The following is a 15,269-nucleotide window of genomic DNA, read 5'->3' on the forward strand; positions in this document are numbered from 1 at the left end:
ACATGGCGCCCAACGTGGGGCTCTGTGAAAAGTAATATTTTTACAGAGTCAAAATACAAGAACCAAAACGACCTAGTGAAAAAAGTCGATGAGTACAAATCAGCGAAATACAGGCTGAAAGTCTTGTTAAAATACCTACCGCAAATCCTAGAATATATAATTAAACCTAAAAGTGTAGTAATTTAAGTTAATACTATTGCACCGGACTGAGGGTTATATTATATCGGATATTGTTGTCTGTTAAAGAAGCTAAAAGTAGGTTATTCTTCCCATAGCCAAATTGAGAAGCCCCTGTGGTCCCTTTAACACAGGTTTAGGTGGCTATAGTGAAGTCAGCCGTAGGAGCACTGCTCAGTACCTGTCCAATTACTTTGAAACTTATAGGTAGGACTTGACAAAGAGCTGCGGTTTGAACTTTTGCGTTAAAACATAACGTGGGGAAGAGTTAATGGGAGATTTAATAAAGATAAACATAGGTCTAAAGGTCCCTTTGCGTTTGAAAAGAGGGTGTTGAGATTTTCATATGAAGTGAATACTTAAAACGAAAGTTAATTGAGATCATGGTATGAAGTGAATACTTAAAAACGAAAGTTAATTATAAATCATACATGATCAATCATATTCTTGTATAAACCCATAATGAGAATGCTTCTTGACGGTTTTTGAATATGTATGTATGCTTACAATTTTTTCTGTTGCTATTTGATAACTTTGCGTTTTGAAAAGAGGGTGTTGTGAGTTTTCATAGTATGTTTAATACTTAAAAACGAAAGTTAGTTATAATCAAATATAATCAATTATATTCTTGTATGACCCACAATGAAAATGCTTCATATTTTAGGTTTTTCTATAGTTACAGTATAAACAAAACAAAGTGGTTTGTTTAGGTTGAGTATGTAAGGTCTATGAGTTATGGGTGTCTCTGAAGAGAGTAGGCCGTTTTCCTCCCTCTCCTCTGGCAGCAGTCCACAGGGAGGGGGGGCTCCAGGCTTAAGGAGAAACACATTAGAGGCCAAAGAGAGTTCATGTCCTTTTCACACTAAGATGAGAAGGTGTGTCTTATGTCATAAAGCTATGGAACATGTCGAGGCATGTTCAGCCTTGTACATTAGAGGGCATGCGCAGTTTGCAACTGAATTGGGTGTAGAGGAGGAGTTTGTTTTTTGGGTTTGGATCCAGTTTTTTTTGCATAAAGAGACTGGTTTTTTGAGAGAGCGCGAGAGAGGGGGGGGGGTTTCCCCTGGTAGACTCTCTCCCGGTAGGTTTTGTGCTTCGGAGCTGGGTTAATAGCTCTCGGTAAAGGTTCTCTCAAACTTGGTAACTATCTCTTGAATTTGTTGGTTGAAATGCTGAGTGAATTTGGTTGAAATGCTGAGTGAATTTGGTTTGAATGCTGAGTGAATTTCTTGGTTGGAAGGCTGAATGGAATGATTTGATGAGAGATGTGTTTGTGAATATTATAACCCGCGACCTGTGAGGAAATCTTCCTCCGAAACCTTGACGGATAGGAATGGGTTTTTGAATGTTATACGTCTGTGTCGGAAAAAAGGTATGAAACTGATGTGAATTGATTTGGTGAATGAAAAGTTGAATGCGCTTTTTATTGTCACCGGTCTTTTTACGAGGAAATACCTCTAAATTCTATCGGGAGAATTTTAAAATGTCACAACTGAATTGGGCAGTTGAAATTAAAACATTTTGGTAATAAATGTAAGACTGTGAATTAAAGTTTCATATTTGAACATGATCACAGCACCAGGTTTTTAGTATGATTATAATGTTGTAAAGAGAGAAGGTAAAAACCCTGTATTAGTTTGGACCTATTTTTCTTCAAATAAACTGAATCCCACCTGTTGGATTGGGATAATTTAAAAGACACCTGTGCCCTCCTCTCCTGCTTCAAAGGTAAGATTGCACCCTGCCACACACACTTAGGTAGGAGCACACTCCATTTACTGATATCAAAATCCTTCGGGATCCCTTAAACAGATTAAAAAAGAGTTGTCTGAATTGAAACAGCAGTTAATTGAACCTGGTTCTTCGGGGGGTTAGGAAGAGGTGAGATCTTGCTGACGTTGGTGGATCTGAGCCAAGCAGCAAACTTACATAGACTCAATAACTTCGGAAAGGTCAATTAGTAGGTCAGAGTAATTTACCGGAATAAATTATCAGGACCTCTCCGACTCTAAACAACCCTCACTATCACCACAATGAAAAACGTTCGAAAGAACGAGCAAGACCCATTGCTGGTATGATAACAACCTGGCACTAAGCACACAGATAAAGTTATCTTATCTTAGCCAGCACCATATAGATCAGGGTTGTCAACTTTGGGTACCTGGCTGGAGTGAGATTTTGATATCATGGGTTTAATTACACATATGCGCACGAAATGACTGCTATCGTGTCAGTAGCGGGACCTTAGCATATATATAGGATATATATACAATATATACAAATACACAATATTGGACACAGACTATAAAGGGCACAAATTTTCATTCACTAATGAAAGTCAAACACATGTTTGTTTCCACTGTTTTATTGTGTGCCTGATAAGCAATTAATTAACTTATCGTACGATTAATAAAAATGAACTCGATAAATTCCCATTTACATGAGGATGTGACTAGCAGTTTTAAAGGATGTACTTGAATTATTATTATATATTATGATTATGTCAGTGGTCTAAAATGGTCATACAACGGTGCCGACAATATTATCGTTTATCGCAATAATTTCCGGGAAAATGTATCCAACAAAATTAATTATCGTGAGAGGCCTATACATGAAACACACACACACACACACACACACATCTACAGACTTACTCCAAACTGCCAAACATATTAATTAACACACTCTATTTTGGCCTAGTAGAACAATAAGCAGCAGACTTTTACTTTTTTATCATTTCTACCGGATCTTAGATCTGCGCTTGCGCAATACGGGTCGGCAGTTGCGAGAGAGTATTTTTGTTGGGTAATCTATAGTAGGGCTAACCCATACAGTGGTGGAGCTCAAGTCAGTATTTGCATTGTAATTACATACACGCTCCCCTTGACAGTGAAACGCCACGCGTGAGGTTTAGATTATTTCCCTGTCTCAATCCAAATTGAACTGTATGAAATAAAAAGGCACATTTGTCTTGTAGTAAATAAAAAGGGCGACCTGGAACCAATCCTGCAATTTCCCCACAGGTGAAAGAGTTGAGATGCTAGCCCAACCCCTGCAGGGGGGTCTGGGGGGATTTTCCCCCAGGAGATTTTTTGAAATACTAACATAAAATACACATTCTGGTACTCTCTTGAGAAAATAAATACATCTATTACTACACGACATATTTAAAAAAATGAATGCCATTTTAGTTTGTTGTTACTTTGTTCTGAAAGCTGAACCTGCTGCTCCTCACAGAGAGAAGAGGCTGTGAATGACTTTACATTGTGGATAAGGGTGGATAGCCCCCATTGTTCTGTGTGTCAAAATGAAAGACAGCCCACACACCTATCAATCATCAAACCGTGGAGTCTTATTTCATTACGTGTTGATTTCTATCAACACGTAATGTTGTATCGATGTATATAGAGATGTACTACAGCAAAAGTATTCTCCGTCGGGACTTCCTGCAACAACACCACGCCGTTATCTTGATTCTGATTGGCCAGAAGACATTATCAAAGATGTTCTATTGAGAAGACGATCACTACGTCACAACAGTTTTCAAAACCGTTTCTTGTCTTCGGTATTCTTGTTTTTTGGCGTGAGAATAGTTTGGGCAGCATGAGCGCGTGAGATTGAGAGTGAAAGCGTGTGTCACACGCCAGATGCGTGAGAGTTGGCAACCTTGATATAGATAGATTATATCTATATGGCACTGATTTTAGCTATCTCTTAGTGGAGAAAAACAATTGTGACATCACTTACGCAACTCTGGGATTTGTAGTCTTTCTAGTTGCGTATTTTTCATAGTCTTATATTTCAACAGTTTTACGACAAACTGACTTTTTTGACATGGAAATTATTTTTTGAGATTGACAAACATCATATTCATGGCACATTTCAAACGGGATCGAAAGATACGTTTTCTCTCTCCATTGACTTCAATACATTATTTTTCCAAAATAAGGTCCCATGGACCGGAAGTAGATGGGCGTGATGGGCGTGACTTCGCCACTAGAGTGGCGAAGTCCCTCCCCTTCCGGGGGACCTCCATGGGACCTTATTTTGCAAGTCAAAAAAATAAAAATGTGTCGTAAAACTGTGAAGTAACACATTTTTTGTGTGAAGCGCTCAATGAACTACAACTCTGGTCTTGCATACGTCACCAACACCAAGATGGCCGTCACATTAGCACATTTCACCTCTTTCTTTCAGAATGAAGCGAAAAGTATTAAAAGAGGTGAAAATCACTACAAGTCTGGCCATGTTGAGAACTGTACATACACAAAAGGGGAGTTAGTCGGTTCCAGAATGCGGGACCGGCTTTACAAGGTTTCGGTGAGTAACACGAGTGTAATGTGTAACGTTAATGTCAGCTAGCTAAGTTCACTTACGCGACTCTGGGATTTGTAGTCTTTCTAGTTGCGTATTTTTCATAGTCTTCTATTTCAACAGTTTTAAGACAAACTGTGATTTTTTTTACATGGAAATTATTTTTTGAAGATTGACAAACATCATGTGTAATTCGTGGCACAATTCAAACGGGATCGAAAGATAATCTTTCTCTCCCCATTGACTTCAATACATAATTTTTCAGAAATAAGGTCCTATAGGCGAAGTCACGCCCATCTACTTCCGCCCCATGGTTTCAGACAGCTGCCACTCTGTCAATCAGCCCGACTTTTTAACCCTTTGATGTCCTGTGAGGATTTTCCAAGTTGACTTCACACCTCCCACTCAACCTTCCAGTGGAGACACCTGGGAGGTCGCATGTTACAAAGGTAAACTTGGGTCAGACGCTTTGTTCTGCTCTTCAGCGGGAAACAAGACGACAAGTCGCCTGACGTCTCTGTTAAGAACTGTCGCTGGGATCTCCTCTTTGAGTTTTTTCAATGTTTGGGGATTTGCTTTTGCTGTGGTAGGCCTTGTGACAGGAACAGGGTAGCTTGGGAAGGTTCTGACGTTGACATCCCTCACAATTCCTTTGCTGTCCGAGTTGACACTGACCACTCTTGCAATCCTGAACTGACCCCTCAGGGCGTTTTGGTCTGCAATCCAGACGATGTCTCCGACTGCGACATTTCTCTTGGCTGTATGCCACTTGTTTCTTACGAATAGGTTAGGGCCAGCGAGTTGACTCCAGTGCCTCCAGAACTTGTTCACTTGCACTTGTATTTATTTAAGCCTTTTGTAGGGATAGTCACTGAAGTCAAATGTTCTGACATCTCCACCCTGCGATGCTCGTCCGAGCAGGAGACAGTTAGGAGTGATGAACTGAACGCTCTTCTCGGCTCTGTGTTCTGGCGTCAATTGGTCTTTCATTCGTAAGATTGGCTGCCATGTAGAGTTGTTTGGAATTCACTCCAACTTGGCCCCGACTCTCCTCCCAGACTCTGCAGTGCTCTCTTGATGATGCGCACATCAGCTTCTGCAGTACCGTTCCGGTGTGGAGAATCGGCTGGATGAATTTTCCATGTCCATTCTGTGCCATTCTTGGCAGCTCTCTCTTCTAGTGTAGCTTTGTCAAGATTGGCAAGGAATCGGTACTGTTCTTCTAGGACTGGCTTAGCCCCTACGAAGTTAGTACCTGGATCTGACCAGATCTTCTTTGGATGACCTCGTAGTGCTGTGAACCTGTGTGCGTTTCTACACGGACCACAACTTCCGGTTGTTGTTGTCATCTCCGGGTATCCCGTGTGCCTGTTCTGTTGCTGATAGCTTATTATCTTAACTTAATCGATCGTTTTAAAACTCTTGATCATGGCAACTGCCTGACATTGTAATCACACGTTACTACAGCTTAAGCACTCACAACTCTCCTTCTCTTAGCGACTGTAACTCCACAGTTGCCTTCACTCTTTTCGGGTTTGCTAACGGTAGCTACTTTAGCTTGATAGCTAGCCATGGCTCTTTCCCCACCCTCGGGTGCTATTTCTTGCTCTAACTGTCTCATGTTTGGTTACTTCCCTACCTCCTTTACTGGTACCGATACATGTGTTAAATGTAGTATAGTTGTTAGGTTGGAGGCGGGAATCATAGCCATAGAAGCCCGGCTCCGCATCTTAGAAAGTAACTCAGCTACAGTAAAGCCCATGTTAGCCGGTGCGGACCGGCAAAAGGTAGCTCCTATTAGCCGTCCCCCGGCAACTCCCGAGCAGCAGGGAGACTGGGTGACTGTTCATAACGCGAAACCCGCAGGTCCCCACCAACCCGTTCACGTATCTAACAGATATTCCCCACTCAGCGAGACACCCGCTGAGAAGCCAACTCTGGTTATTGGTAGCTCAATTATGAGACACGTCAATTTAGAGACCGAAGCCTCCACAGTCACATGCATTCCGGGGGCCAGAGCGGGCGACGTTGAGGCGCATCTTAAACTGCTGGCTAAAAATATATATATTTATATTTAAATTATTCACGTCGGTGGTAATGATGTTCGTTTACGCCAATCAGAATGCACCAAACTTAATGTGGAGTCGGTGTGTAGTTATGCTAAAACAATGTCGGACACCGTAATCTATGACATGTATAGCCGCATGTCATAATTTCAGCGCTGGTTGTCTTGGTGGTGCCCAGCAAACAATGTGGGCTTCGTAAATAATTGGACAGCCTTCTGGGGAAAACCTGGTCTGATTAAGAGAGACGGCATTCATCCTACTTTGGATGGTGCAGATCTCATTTCGGCAAACATTTCAGGGCTTTGTGGACTTAATCCATGACAAACTGGAGTTGAGACCAGGAGGCGGAGTCACAGTCTCTGCGCTCTCTCCTAGGCAGTCATCCATAGGAATCCCGAACCCAATAAAATACCCAATATTAACGGTGTGTGTGTCTGCCCTTGGGCAGACACACACACCGTTAATATTGGGTATTTGGCAATTTAAGGCAATTTAAGGCAATTTAAGGTAAAACCTCATAGAGGTGTCATACATAATAACCTAATAAAAGTAAATGTCACAACTACTACAGTGCAACAAAACAGGAATATTAAATGTGGTCTCTTAAACATAAGATCTCTAGCATCTAAAGCAATATTGGTAAATGATTTAATATCAGATTATAATATTGATATATGCTGTCTCACTGAAACTTGGTTGAGACATGAAGAATATGTCAGCATAAATGAGGCCACTCCACCCAGCCATATTAACACTCATATTGCCCAAGGCACGGGCCGAGGAGGTGGAGTTGCAGCAATCTTTGACTCAAGTTTACTTATCAATACTAAACCAAAATTAAATTATACCTCCTTTGAAAGCCTCGTTTTTAGTCTTACGCATCCGACCTGGAAAACTTTGCAGCCAATCTTATTTGTTACAGTGTACCGTGCACCAGGTCCTTATTCAGAATTATTATCAGAATTCTCTGAGTTTTTATCAACTTTGGTACTTAAAACAGATAAAGTAATTATCGTAGGTGACTTTAATATTCATGTTGACGATGATAAAAATAGCCTTACTGTTGCATTTAGAATAGAATAGAATAGTTTAATGTCATTATACATGTACAATGAGATAAATGCTTCTCCCTTTCAAGGGTGCCATCAAAACAAAACATCACAACATAAGACAACAAAATACACGCAGCATACATACTTAGGAATAAGGGATAAAGGAATAAAGAGTAAAGTGCAGTAATTATTTCCAGGAGTATAAAATAAAATCTGTAATGTAATAAATAATAATAATAATAGTGTGTATTTATAATAATAATTTAACTCTATATTAGATTCTGTTGGTTTCTGTCAGAGTGTAAATAAACCAACCCACTGCTATAATCATACTCTCGACCTTGTTCTGACTTATGGTATTGAAATTGAGCAACTATTAGTCGAACCGCATAATCCTGCTTTATCCGACCATTTCTTAGTAACTTTTGAAGTACTGTTACGAGACTACAAAGCATTAGTCAAAAGCTCCTGCAGCAGAAACCTATCTGTTAGTGCTATAGCCAAATTGAAAGAAGAGATTCCACCAATACTTAACTCGATAGCATGTCTGCATGTAAGGGAGGAAACTTATACAAAATGAACACCACCCCAAACTGATCATGTTGTTGATAGTGCTACAGATGCGCTGCGAATAAAATTAGACTCTGTTGCTCCTTTGAAAAAGAAGAAAATAAAACAACATAGATTAGCTCCATGGCATAATGCCGAAACCCGCAAAATAAAGCAAAAGTCGAGACAACTTGAAAGGATATGGCGTTCCACTAAACTTGAAGAATCTCGTTTAATTTGGCATATTACTCTCAATGAATATAAGAAAGCACTGCGTAAAGCGAGAGCAGTTTACTAATCTTCATTAATAGATGAGAATAAGAATAATGCAAGATTTCTTTTCAGCACTGTAGCCAGGCTGACAGAAAGCCACAGCTCGATTGAGCCTTCTATTCCCATAGCACTCAGTAGTAATGATTTTATGTGCTTTTTTAACGATAAAATTGTTACTCTTAGAAACAAAATTAATGACCTCTTGCCTTTGACCAGTATAGTGTTATCAACAGCTCCCGGAAACGTAAGTTCTAATATTACACTAGATAGTAAACTAGAATGCTTTTCAGCCATTAACCTTGAACAATTAAATTCAATGATTCTCTCTTCTAAACCATCAACGTGCATGTTAGACACAATTCCAACTAAGCTGTTGAAGGAAGTTTTTCCATTAATTAGCACTTCTTTATTAAATATTATGAATATGTCTTTATTATCAGGCTATGTTCCACAATCATTCAAAGTAGCAGTGATAAAACCGCTTCTTAAAAAGCACAACCTCGATCCAGAGGTTTTAGCCAACTATAGACCTATTTATAATCTTCCGTTCCTCTCAAAAATTCTTGAGAAAGCGCAGGGTCGGCTCTAGAACAAATCGAATGGGGGGGCAATCATTTACCAAGGGGGGGCACACACTGCCGTCAACAACCAACACACAAACACCAACGCAACTTCAATTTCAAAAAACATGCTGTAAAGTCTGTTGTCTTTCACACACATTGTAGGGTGTAGTGCTATTGTATAGCGCACCTATGACTTCTGCATACATGCACGGTTGTGGCACGACCACCAAAACAGAAACATATAAGGACAGAGGGTGTCGTTTTCTCATACTGATATTCTGCATAAACTGTGCCGTTGTATTTGCTGTAAAGTGTCTTTACTGTAGGTTATTTATTATTATATGTACAGCACTTTGGCTCGACCAAAAATCGTTGAAAAATGTGCTATATAAATAAAACTTGATTTGATTTGATATGGACATAGGCCAACATATAAAAAGTGTGCAAATGTATTTAGTATCCTGTCCATGTGAACATGTTTTAGGTGGGGGTGGACCTAACCTCCTCTAGGAGGGTCTGGGGGCATGCTCCCCCAGGAAGATTATTTTTAAAATATTGAAGTTAAAAGCATCAATCTGGTGCACTTTGAGAGCAAAGTGAAGAGATCTATGGATAGTCTACATCTCTCAGCATCCATAGGAAACAGAACTGTACAGATTTACTTTTTCTTTATGGATATTTTACTAATCAATCCCCTTTAAACTGTATTCTTGTGTTACTGTCCTATAGTATTTCATACCCGTTTTTCATTTATTCTCTCTTTAATAACTATAATGATCATATAAACTTAAGGTATTCCTCGAAAATACTTACATAAATGGTGACCAAACCGTTTGAGACCCACTGAGATAAGATAACTTACACTAAAGTGAACTATCTAAACACTGAGAGAGTCCTTACCTCACTGAGCTGACGTTATAAGATCCTCTCAGTCTGACCGGAGAGGACTCTCCTCCACCTTGGTGTAGAAACAGCCCTTTATATCCGTTAGCATAGCTAGCTAACCAGATGCTAACAACAACATTCCACGTTACCGCTCGCGCACTCACAAAATGCGCTCGTGCCATACACACACAGAGCTTGAATGAAACACAGAGACCCATGTACTTGTACTGTACTGTATATCATATTATTTTTGATGGCTTTACTGTATAATCAGTGTAACAGATGAACAGATCGCCACTGGGCTTTCATCTAAACACTCAGCCACGTAATGATAACAAAAAAAAGGTCGGGGGTCATTGGTCAAGCAACACACCAATCAGAGAGCAGCAGTGAGCACACCTCAGGCTGTGTTTTATATTTGTATTCTTTATTTCTGATGTATTTCACACAAAAAACCTTTAGTGGAAACGTTTTCACTTATATGATTAGAAAAAGAACAAAACGGCAAAGTGGCAAGGCTTGCCCACCCTGCGTTGGGGGGGCACAGTGACTCATTTGGGGGGGCATGGCCCGCGAATGACCCCCCATGACGCCGACCCTGAGAAAGCGGTCGCAAAACAGCTGTGTGATTACTTAAAAAACAATGAATTATTTGAAGATTTTCAGTCTGGCTTTAGAACACATCATAGCACAGAGACAGCTCTGGTTAAAGTCACAAATTACATTCTAATAGCCTCAGACAAGGGACGTGTCTCTATTCTTGTTTTGCTCGATCTCAGTGCTGATACTATGTTTGATACTATCGACCATTATATCCTATTGCAAAGATTAGAGCACTTAGTTGGCATACAGGGAACTGCTTTAGACTGGTTTAGGTCCTATCTATCTGAACGCTCTCAGTTTGTACGTGTTAACGATGAATCTTCCACGCAAACCAAAGTTAGCCATGGAGTGCCACAGGGCTCAGTGCTCTGACCTATTTTGTTCACATTATATATGCTTCCGTTAGGCAATATTATAAGGAATCATTCTGTAAACTTTCATTGTTATGCGGATGATACTCAACTATATTTATCAATCAAGCCCATGGGCGTCGCCTGGGGTAGGCATCCGGGGCTTTAGCCCCGGATGTTTTTTCTTTAGCCCCGGACAACTTCTCCCTCAATAATATAATACATTAACCTACTTTACCTATAGGACAGACGGCAGGAATGTAATTTCCCATGTTCAGTGAATGCAACACAGAGGCAAGACGACGCCACCAGACCAATCAGAGAGTTGCATGGACATAAACGTGTTTTATTGGCTGACAGGTACGTACCGTGACAATGTTTACACTTTAAACTGTCAGCCCCGGACGCGGAGATTCTGAAGATGGACATTAGACATTTCTTTAATAAAAAAGACGGCAATTCTCAAGTGGTGGCTCACACAACAACCCCAGAGCCAGGTGAACAAGGTATGTACCTGTCAGTAAACTTACAAGTTATGCGAACATGTAAGCAAAGCATAAATTATAGCTACGTTGACGTTACTTTGAATCGCGCGGGTAAGCTAAACCGTTAGCAAGTAGCTATAGCTAGCCAGATATATTAAATAAACACTTTGTCATACAATCTAAATGTTGTGTTTTTTAGCGTTTCTTGGTGATTTCAAAGAAAGCTCTCTGGGAAATGTTGACTTACTGTCTGTGTTCGACATGAAGCTAGAAGTTGCCTTACAGTAGTACACAGTTGATCCTGATTCCTGAGTCCTGTCAGTTAAAGTGTTTCATAGTTAGCTTAGCTAAGCATCAACCTAGCACTGAAATATATATGGATGTTATGTGACAGTATTTCTGAGCAAAAGTCAGCTGAAATGGTGGCATAGTTGCCACTGCTTTACGTGTCGACAGCATGTTTGAATGTATTTGCAGCAGTAAATGTGGCTGTCTGTAAATGTGCAACCTCTTTTTGTGACAGATTTTGCATGAAAATATAATTCTTCTGATTGATATTCCTATTGACAGCTAGTTTCTATGTGAACATTATGAGATGGACAGCCAGCTAACAAGCTTTCAGATCAAAGCTAATCCAGTGGGGCTCCTGAAAGGGAGCAAGGGACACTATGCTCCCAAATATTAAGCCTTGACCCCCATCTTAAAATGTATATGATCAAAAAATGATCTGCATTGTCGGAGGCCTTTTTTCCTCATTATCATGTCAAATTGTACAGCTTTCCTTAGTGTTGAATGCAGAAAGATGACTATATTAGAGTATTAAGTGAAAATGACTATATTAAAGTTTTAAGTAAATATATTAAGTGAATTACTCAAACTGCATTTGTATAGGAATGATTCTGTCCTATTGGCAGATAACTCTTTACAAGAGGTTTCCAATGTAAATGTAACTATTTTCAATTGGTTAGTATTACATTTTGTGAGAGTGTGGTGACACTCATTTTAATGAAGACAAATGTGTGTATCTTGAAATTCATTTATTTGACAGAGCTGGAAACTGATACATACTTGTTTGTGTTTACCTACAGTCATCACAGATGAGCCAAACAGAGTAGAGGATGAAGAAAGGAGAACAGGAGAAAGGGACACACAAGAAGGAGAAACAACAGACAAGAACGACAATGGAGACAACAATGAACAGGAACACCAGAACAGACAAGAGTCAATGGGTAACATGACTGATTTAGGGACTGCAGATACAAGTCAAGGCAAGTGAGACACCACTGCTTTCCATCCAGCATGTTTGGCCAGCAAAAGAGATCATTTCAACCGCAAACAGCAAGAGATGAGGGATTATTATTTCCTCCTTCCATCCCTTTTTTCTGTTTAATCTGATTACTAACAACTTCTAATAATTTGACATAGTTTACGATTTAATTGGAAAATGAAGTGTTTTTAAATAATAAACCCGTTTCTGATTCTGATTCTTTGATTTATTTTGACATATGGGTGTTGAGAGATGTATCCATATCTCTTAATGTTGCTCTCAAAGTGCACAAGATTGATGCTTTTAACTTCAGTATTTAAAAAAAATCTTCCTGGGGGGCCCCAGAGGAGGTGAGTTCCCCCCAAAATAGCACTTTATCTCTGCTTATGTAACTCCGGTGTAGTGTCCCCTCGGCAACAGATCACTCAGAGCTGGTGATTACTTTCCTGCATTTCAATGGACAGCATATAAAAAGGACACGTGAGCTGCATTGCTTAAGAGATCCTCTCATGCTATCTCTTTTACAAAATAAGTGTCCAGTCAACAACAAAACATCAGTGATCGTATAGTGGTAGTATATTTTTCACAAGCAATGTGAAACATTAAACTTATACAAACTGGTGTACAAAACTCACATACCTGCGTTGATCTCCTGGAGTGTCTCTACTCTTTCTTCTCCACATCTCTTGTCCACCATCAGAGATTGCAAACATTTCAGAAACAGCTAGAGGTAGGGGACAAACAACTTGTTCGCTGGGCATGTCAAAAACCTCCCTGCTTTGATCAAGACTTTAGGGAGCCTTTCAGCCCCTCTAGTAAAGGGACTGGAAAGCAAGCTTTGAAAATTCAGTACCATCTACATGCTGTCATGTTCCAGACACTGCTCTCAACCACTCAGGGCCTGCACAAATACCTGCAGAAAGAAACAATTGACTTGGTGCAGGCAGTAGATTACAAAACAGCAGTTGAGAACACACTGAAAAGTTACCAAAGTAACGAGAAAGCACATGAGGTCTATGACAAGACCAAGGCCCTGTGCAATGATCTTGATATTCCCGAAACTGTGACACAGAGGAAGAAGCGTAGAAACATGGAAGACTTTGTAGTCGAGGCATCATGTGGAGCAATGTGAAACATTAAACATAAATAAACTGGTGTACAAAACTCACATACCTGCATTTCAATGGACAGCATAAAAGGACTCTGAGCTGGGTTCTGGTGCTCAGATTAGCTATTGATGATCACGTTGATAAATCATATAAAACAAATAGCCAATCACACAAAAAACATGTTGCTGTGACTGCGTGAGCATTAAACAATTAACATTAAACTAAACAAACACAACAGTACGTTATTGTCCTTATAAAATAAAAACATACATTTTGTCCACCGAGATAATACAGGCACCTTACCCTCAAGAGATCGTCACGTGCTATGAGAATCTCCCACAATCCATTGCCGTAAAAAAAGCTAATGCAGGCACACGTTTGTGACACCAGATGGCGCAATTGTGTATGTGCGTGTGGGGAGTCTTGCAGTAGAAAATTTGACTGTAGCGCCGCCACTGTGGGCTAAGCCCGAATGTTTCCAGGTCCAGGCGACGCCCCTGATCAAGCCTGATGAAATTAATCTAAATAAAATTCAAGACTGCCTTAAGGACTTAAAAACGTGGATGACCTTAAACTTTTTGATGTTAAACACGACCAAAACTGAAGTTATTGTACTTGGCCCGAAGAATCTACGAAACAAATTATCTAAAGATATACTAACTATGGATGGCATTAATTTGGCCTCCAGTGAGACTGTAAGGAATCTTGGTGTTATATTTGATCAGGATTTATCCTTTAACGCCCACATAAAATCAATTTCAAGGACCGCCTACTTCCATCTACGTAACATTGCAAAAATCAGGCATATCTTGCCTCAAAACGATGCAGAGAAACTAGTCCATGCATTTGTTACTTCAAGGCTGGATTATTGTAAGTCCTTATTATCAGGGTGTACCAAGAAGTCAGTCAAGTCGCTTCAGCTGATTCAAAATGCTGCAGCTCGTGTACTAACCAGAGTTAGGAAAAGGGACCACATTACTCCTGTTCTGGCTGCCTTACACTGGCTCCCTATAGAACATAGAATAGAATTTCAAATTCTTCTTCTCGCCTACAAAGCCCTTAATGGGCAGGCACCATCTTACCTTAAATAACTCATTATACCCTACTGTCCTACTAGGGCATTGCGTTCCAAGAATGCAGGGTTGTTGGTTGTTCCTAGAGTCTCTAAAAGTACAATGGGAGTCAGAGCCTTTTCTTATCAAGCTCCACATTTGTGGAATCAGCTTCCAGTTTGTGTTCGGGCGGCAGACACCCTATCCATTTTTAAGAGTGCGCTTAAGACCTTCCTTTTTGATAAAGCTTATAGTTAGGGCTGATTAGATTCAGCCCCTAGTTTTGCTATAGGCTTAGTTTGTCGGGGGACATCTTACTTCTTCCTTCTCTCTGTCTATACCTGTGTACTCTCATGTTCCGATTAACCCAGCTTCCCCAAATGTCTTTCTTTTTGGTGCCTATATACGCCGGGATCCGGAGTCATGGATGATCCTGCGGTCCTGTGTCCTGGATCGCGAGCCCTGGATCTTGAGTCGTGGCTGTGGTCCTGGATCATAGGTCCTGGATGGATATCCTCGTGGAT

The sequence above is a fragment of the Gymnodraco acuticeps genome, unplaced genomic scaffold (assembly GCF_902827175.1).
Source record: "Gymnodraco acuticeps unplaced genomic scaffold, fGymAcu1.1, whole genome shotgun sequence".
In the NCBI taxonomy this organism is placed as follows: Eukaryota; Metazoa; Chordata; class Actinopteri; order Perciformes; family Bathydraconidae; genus Gymnodraco; species Gymnodraco acuticeps.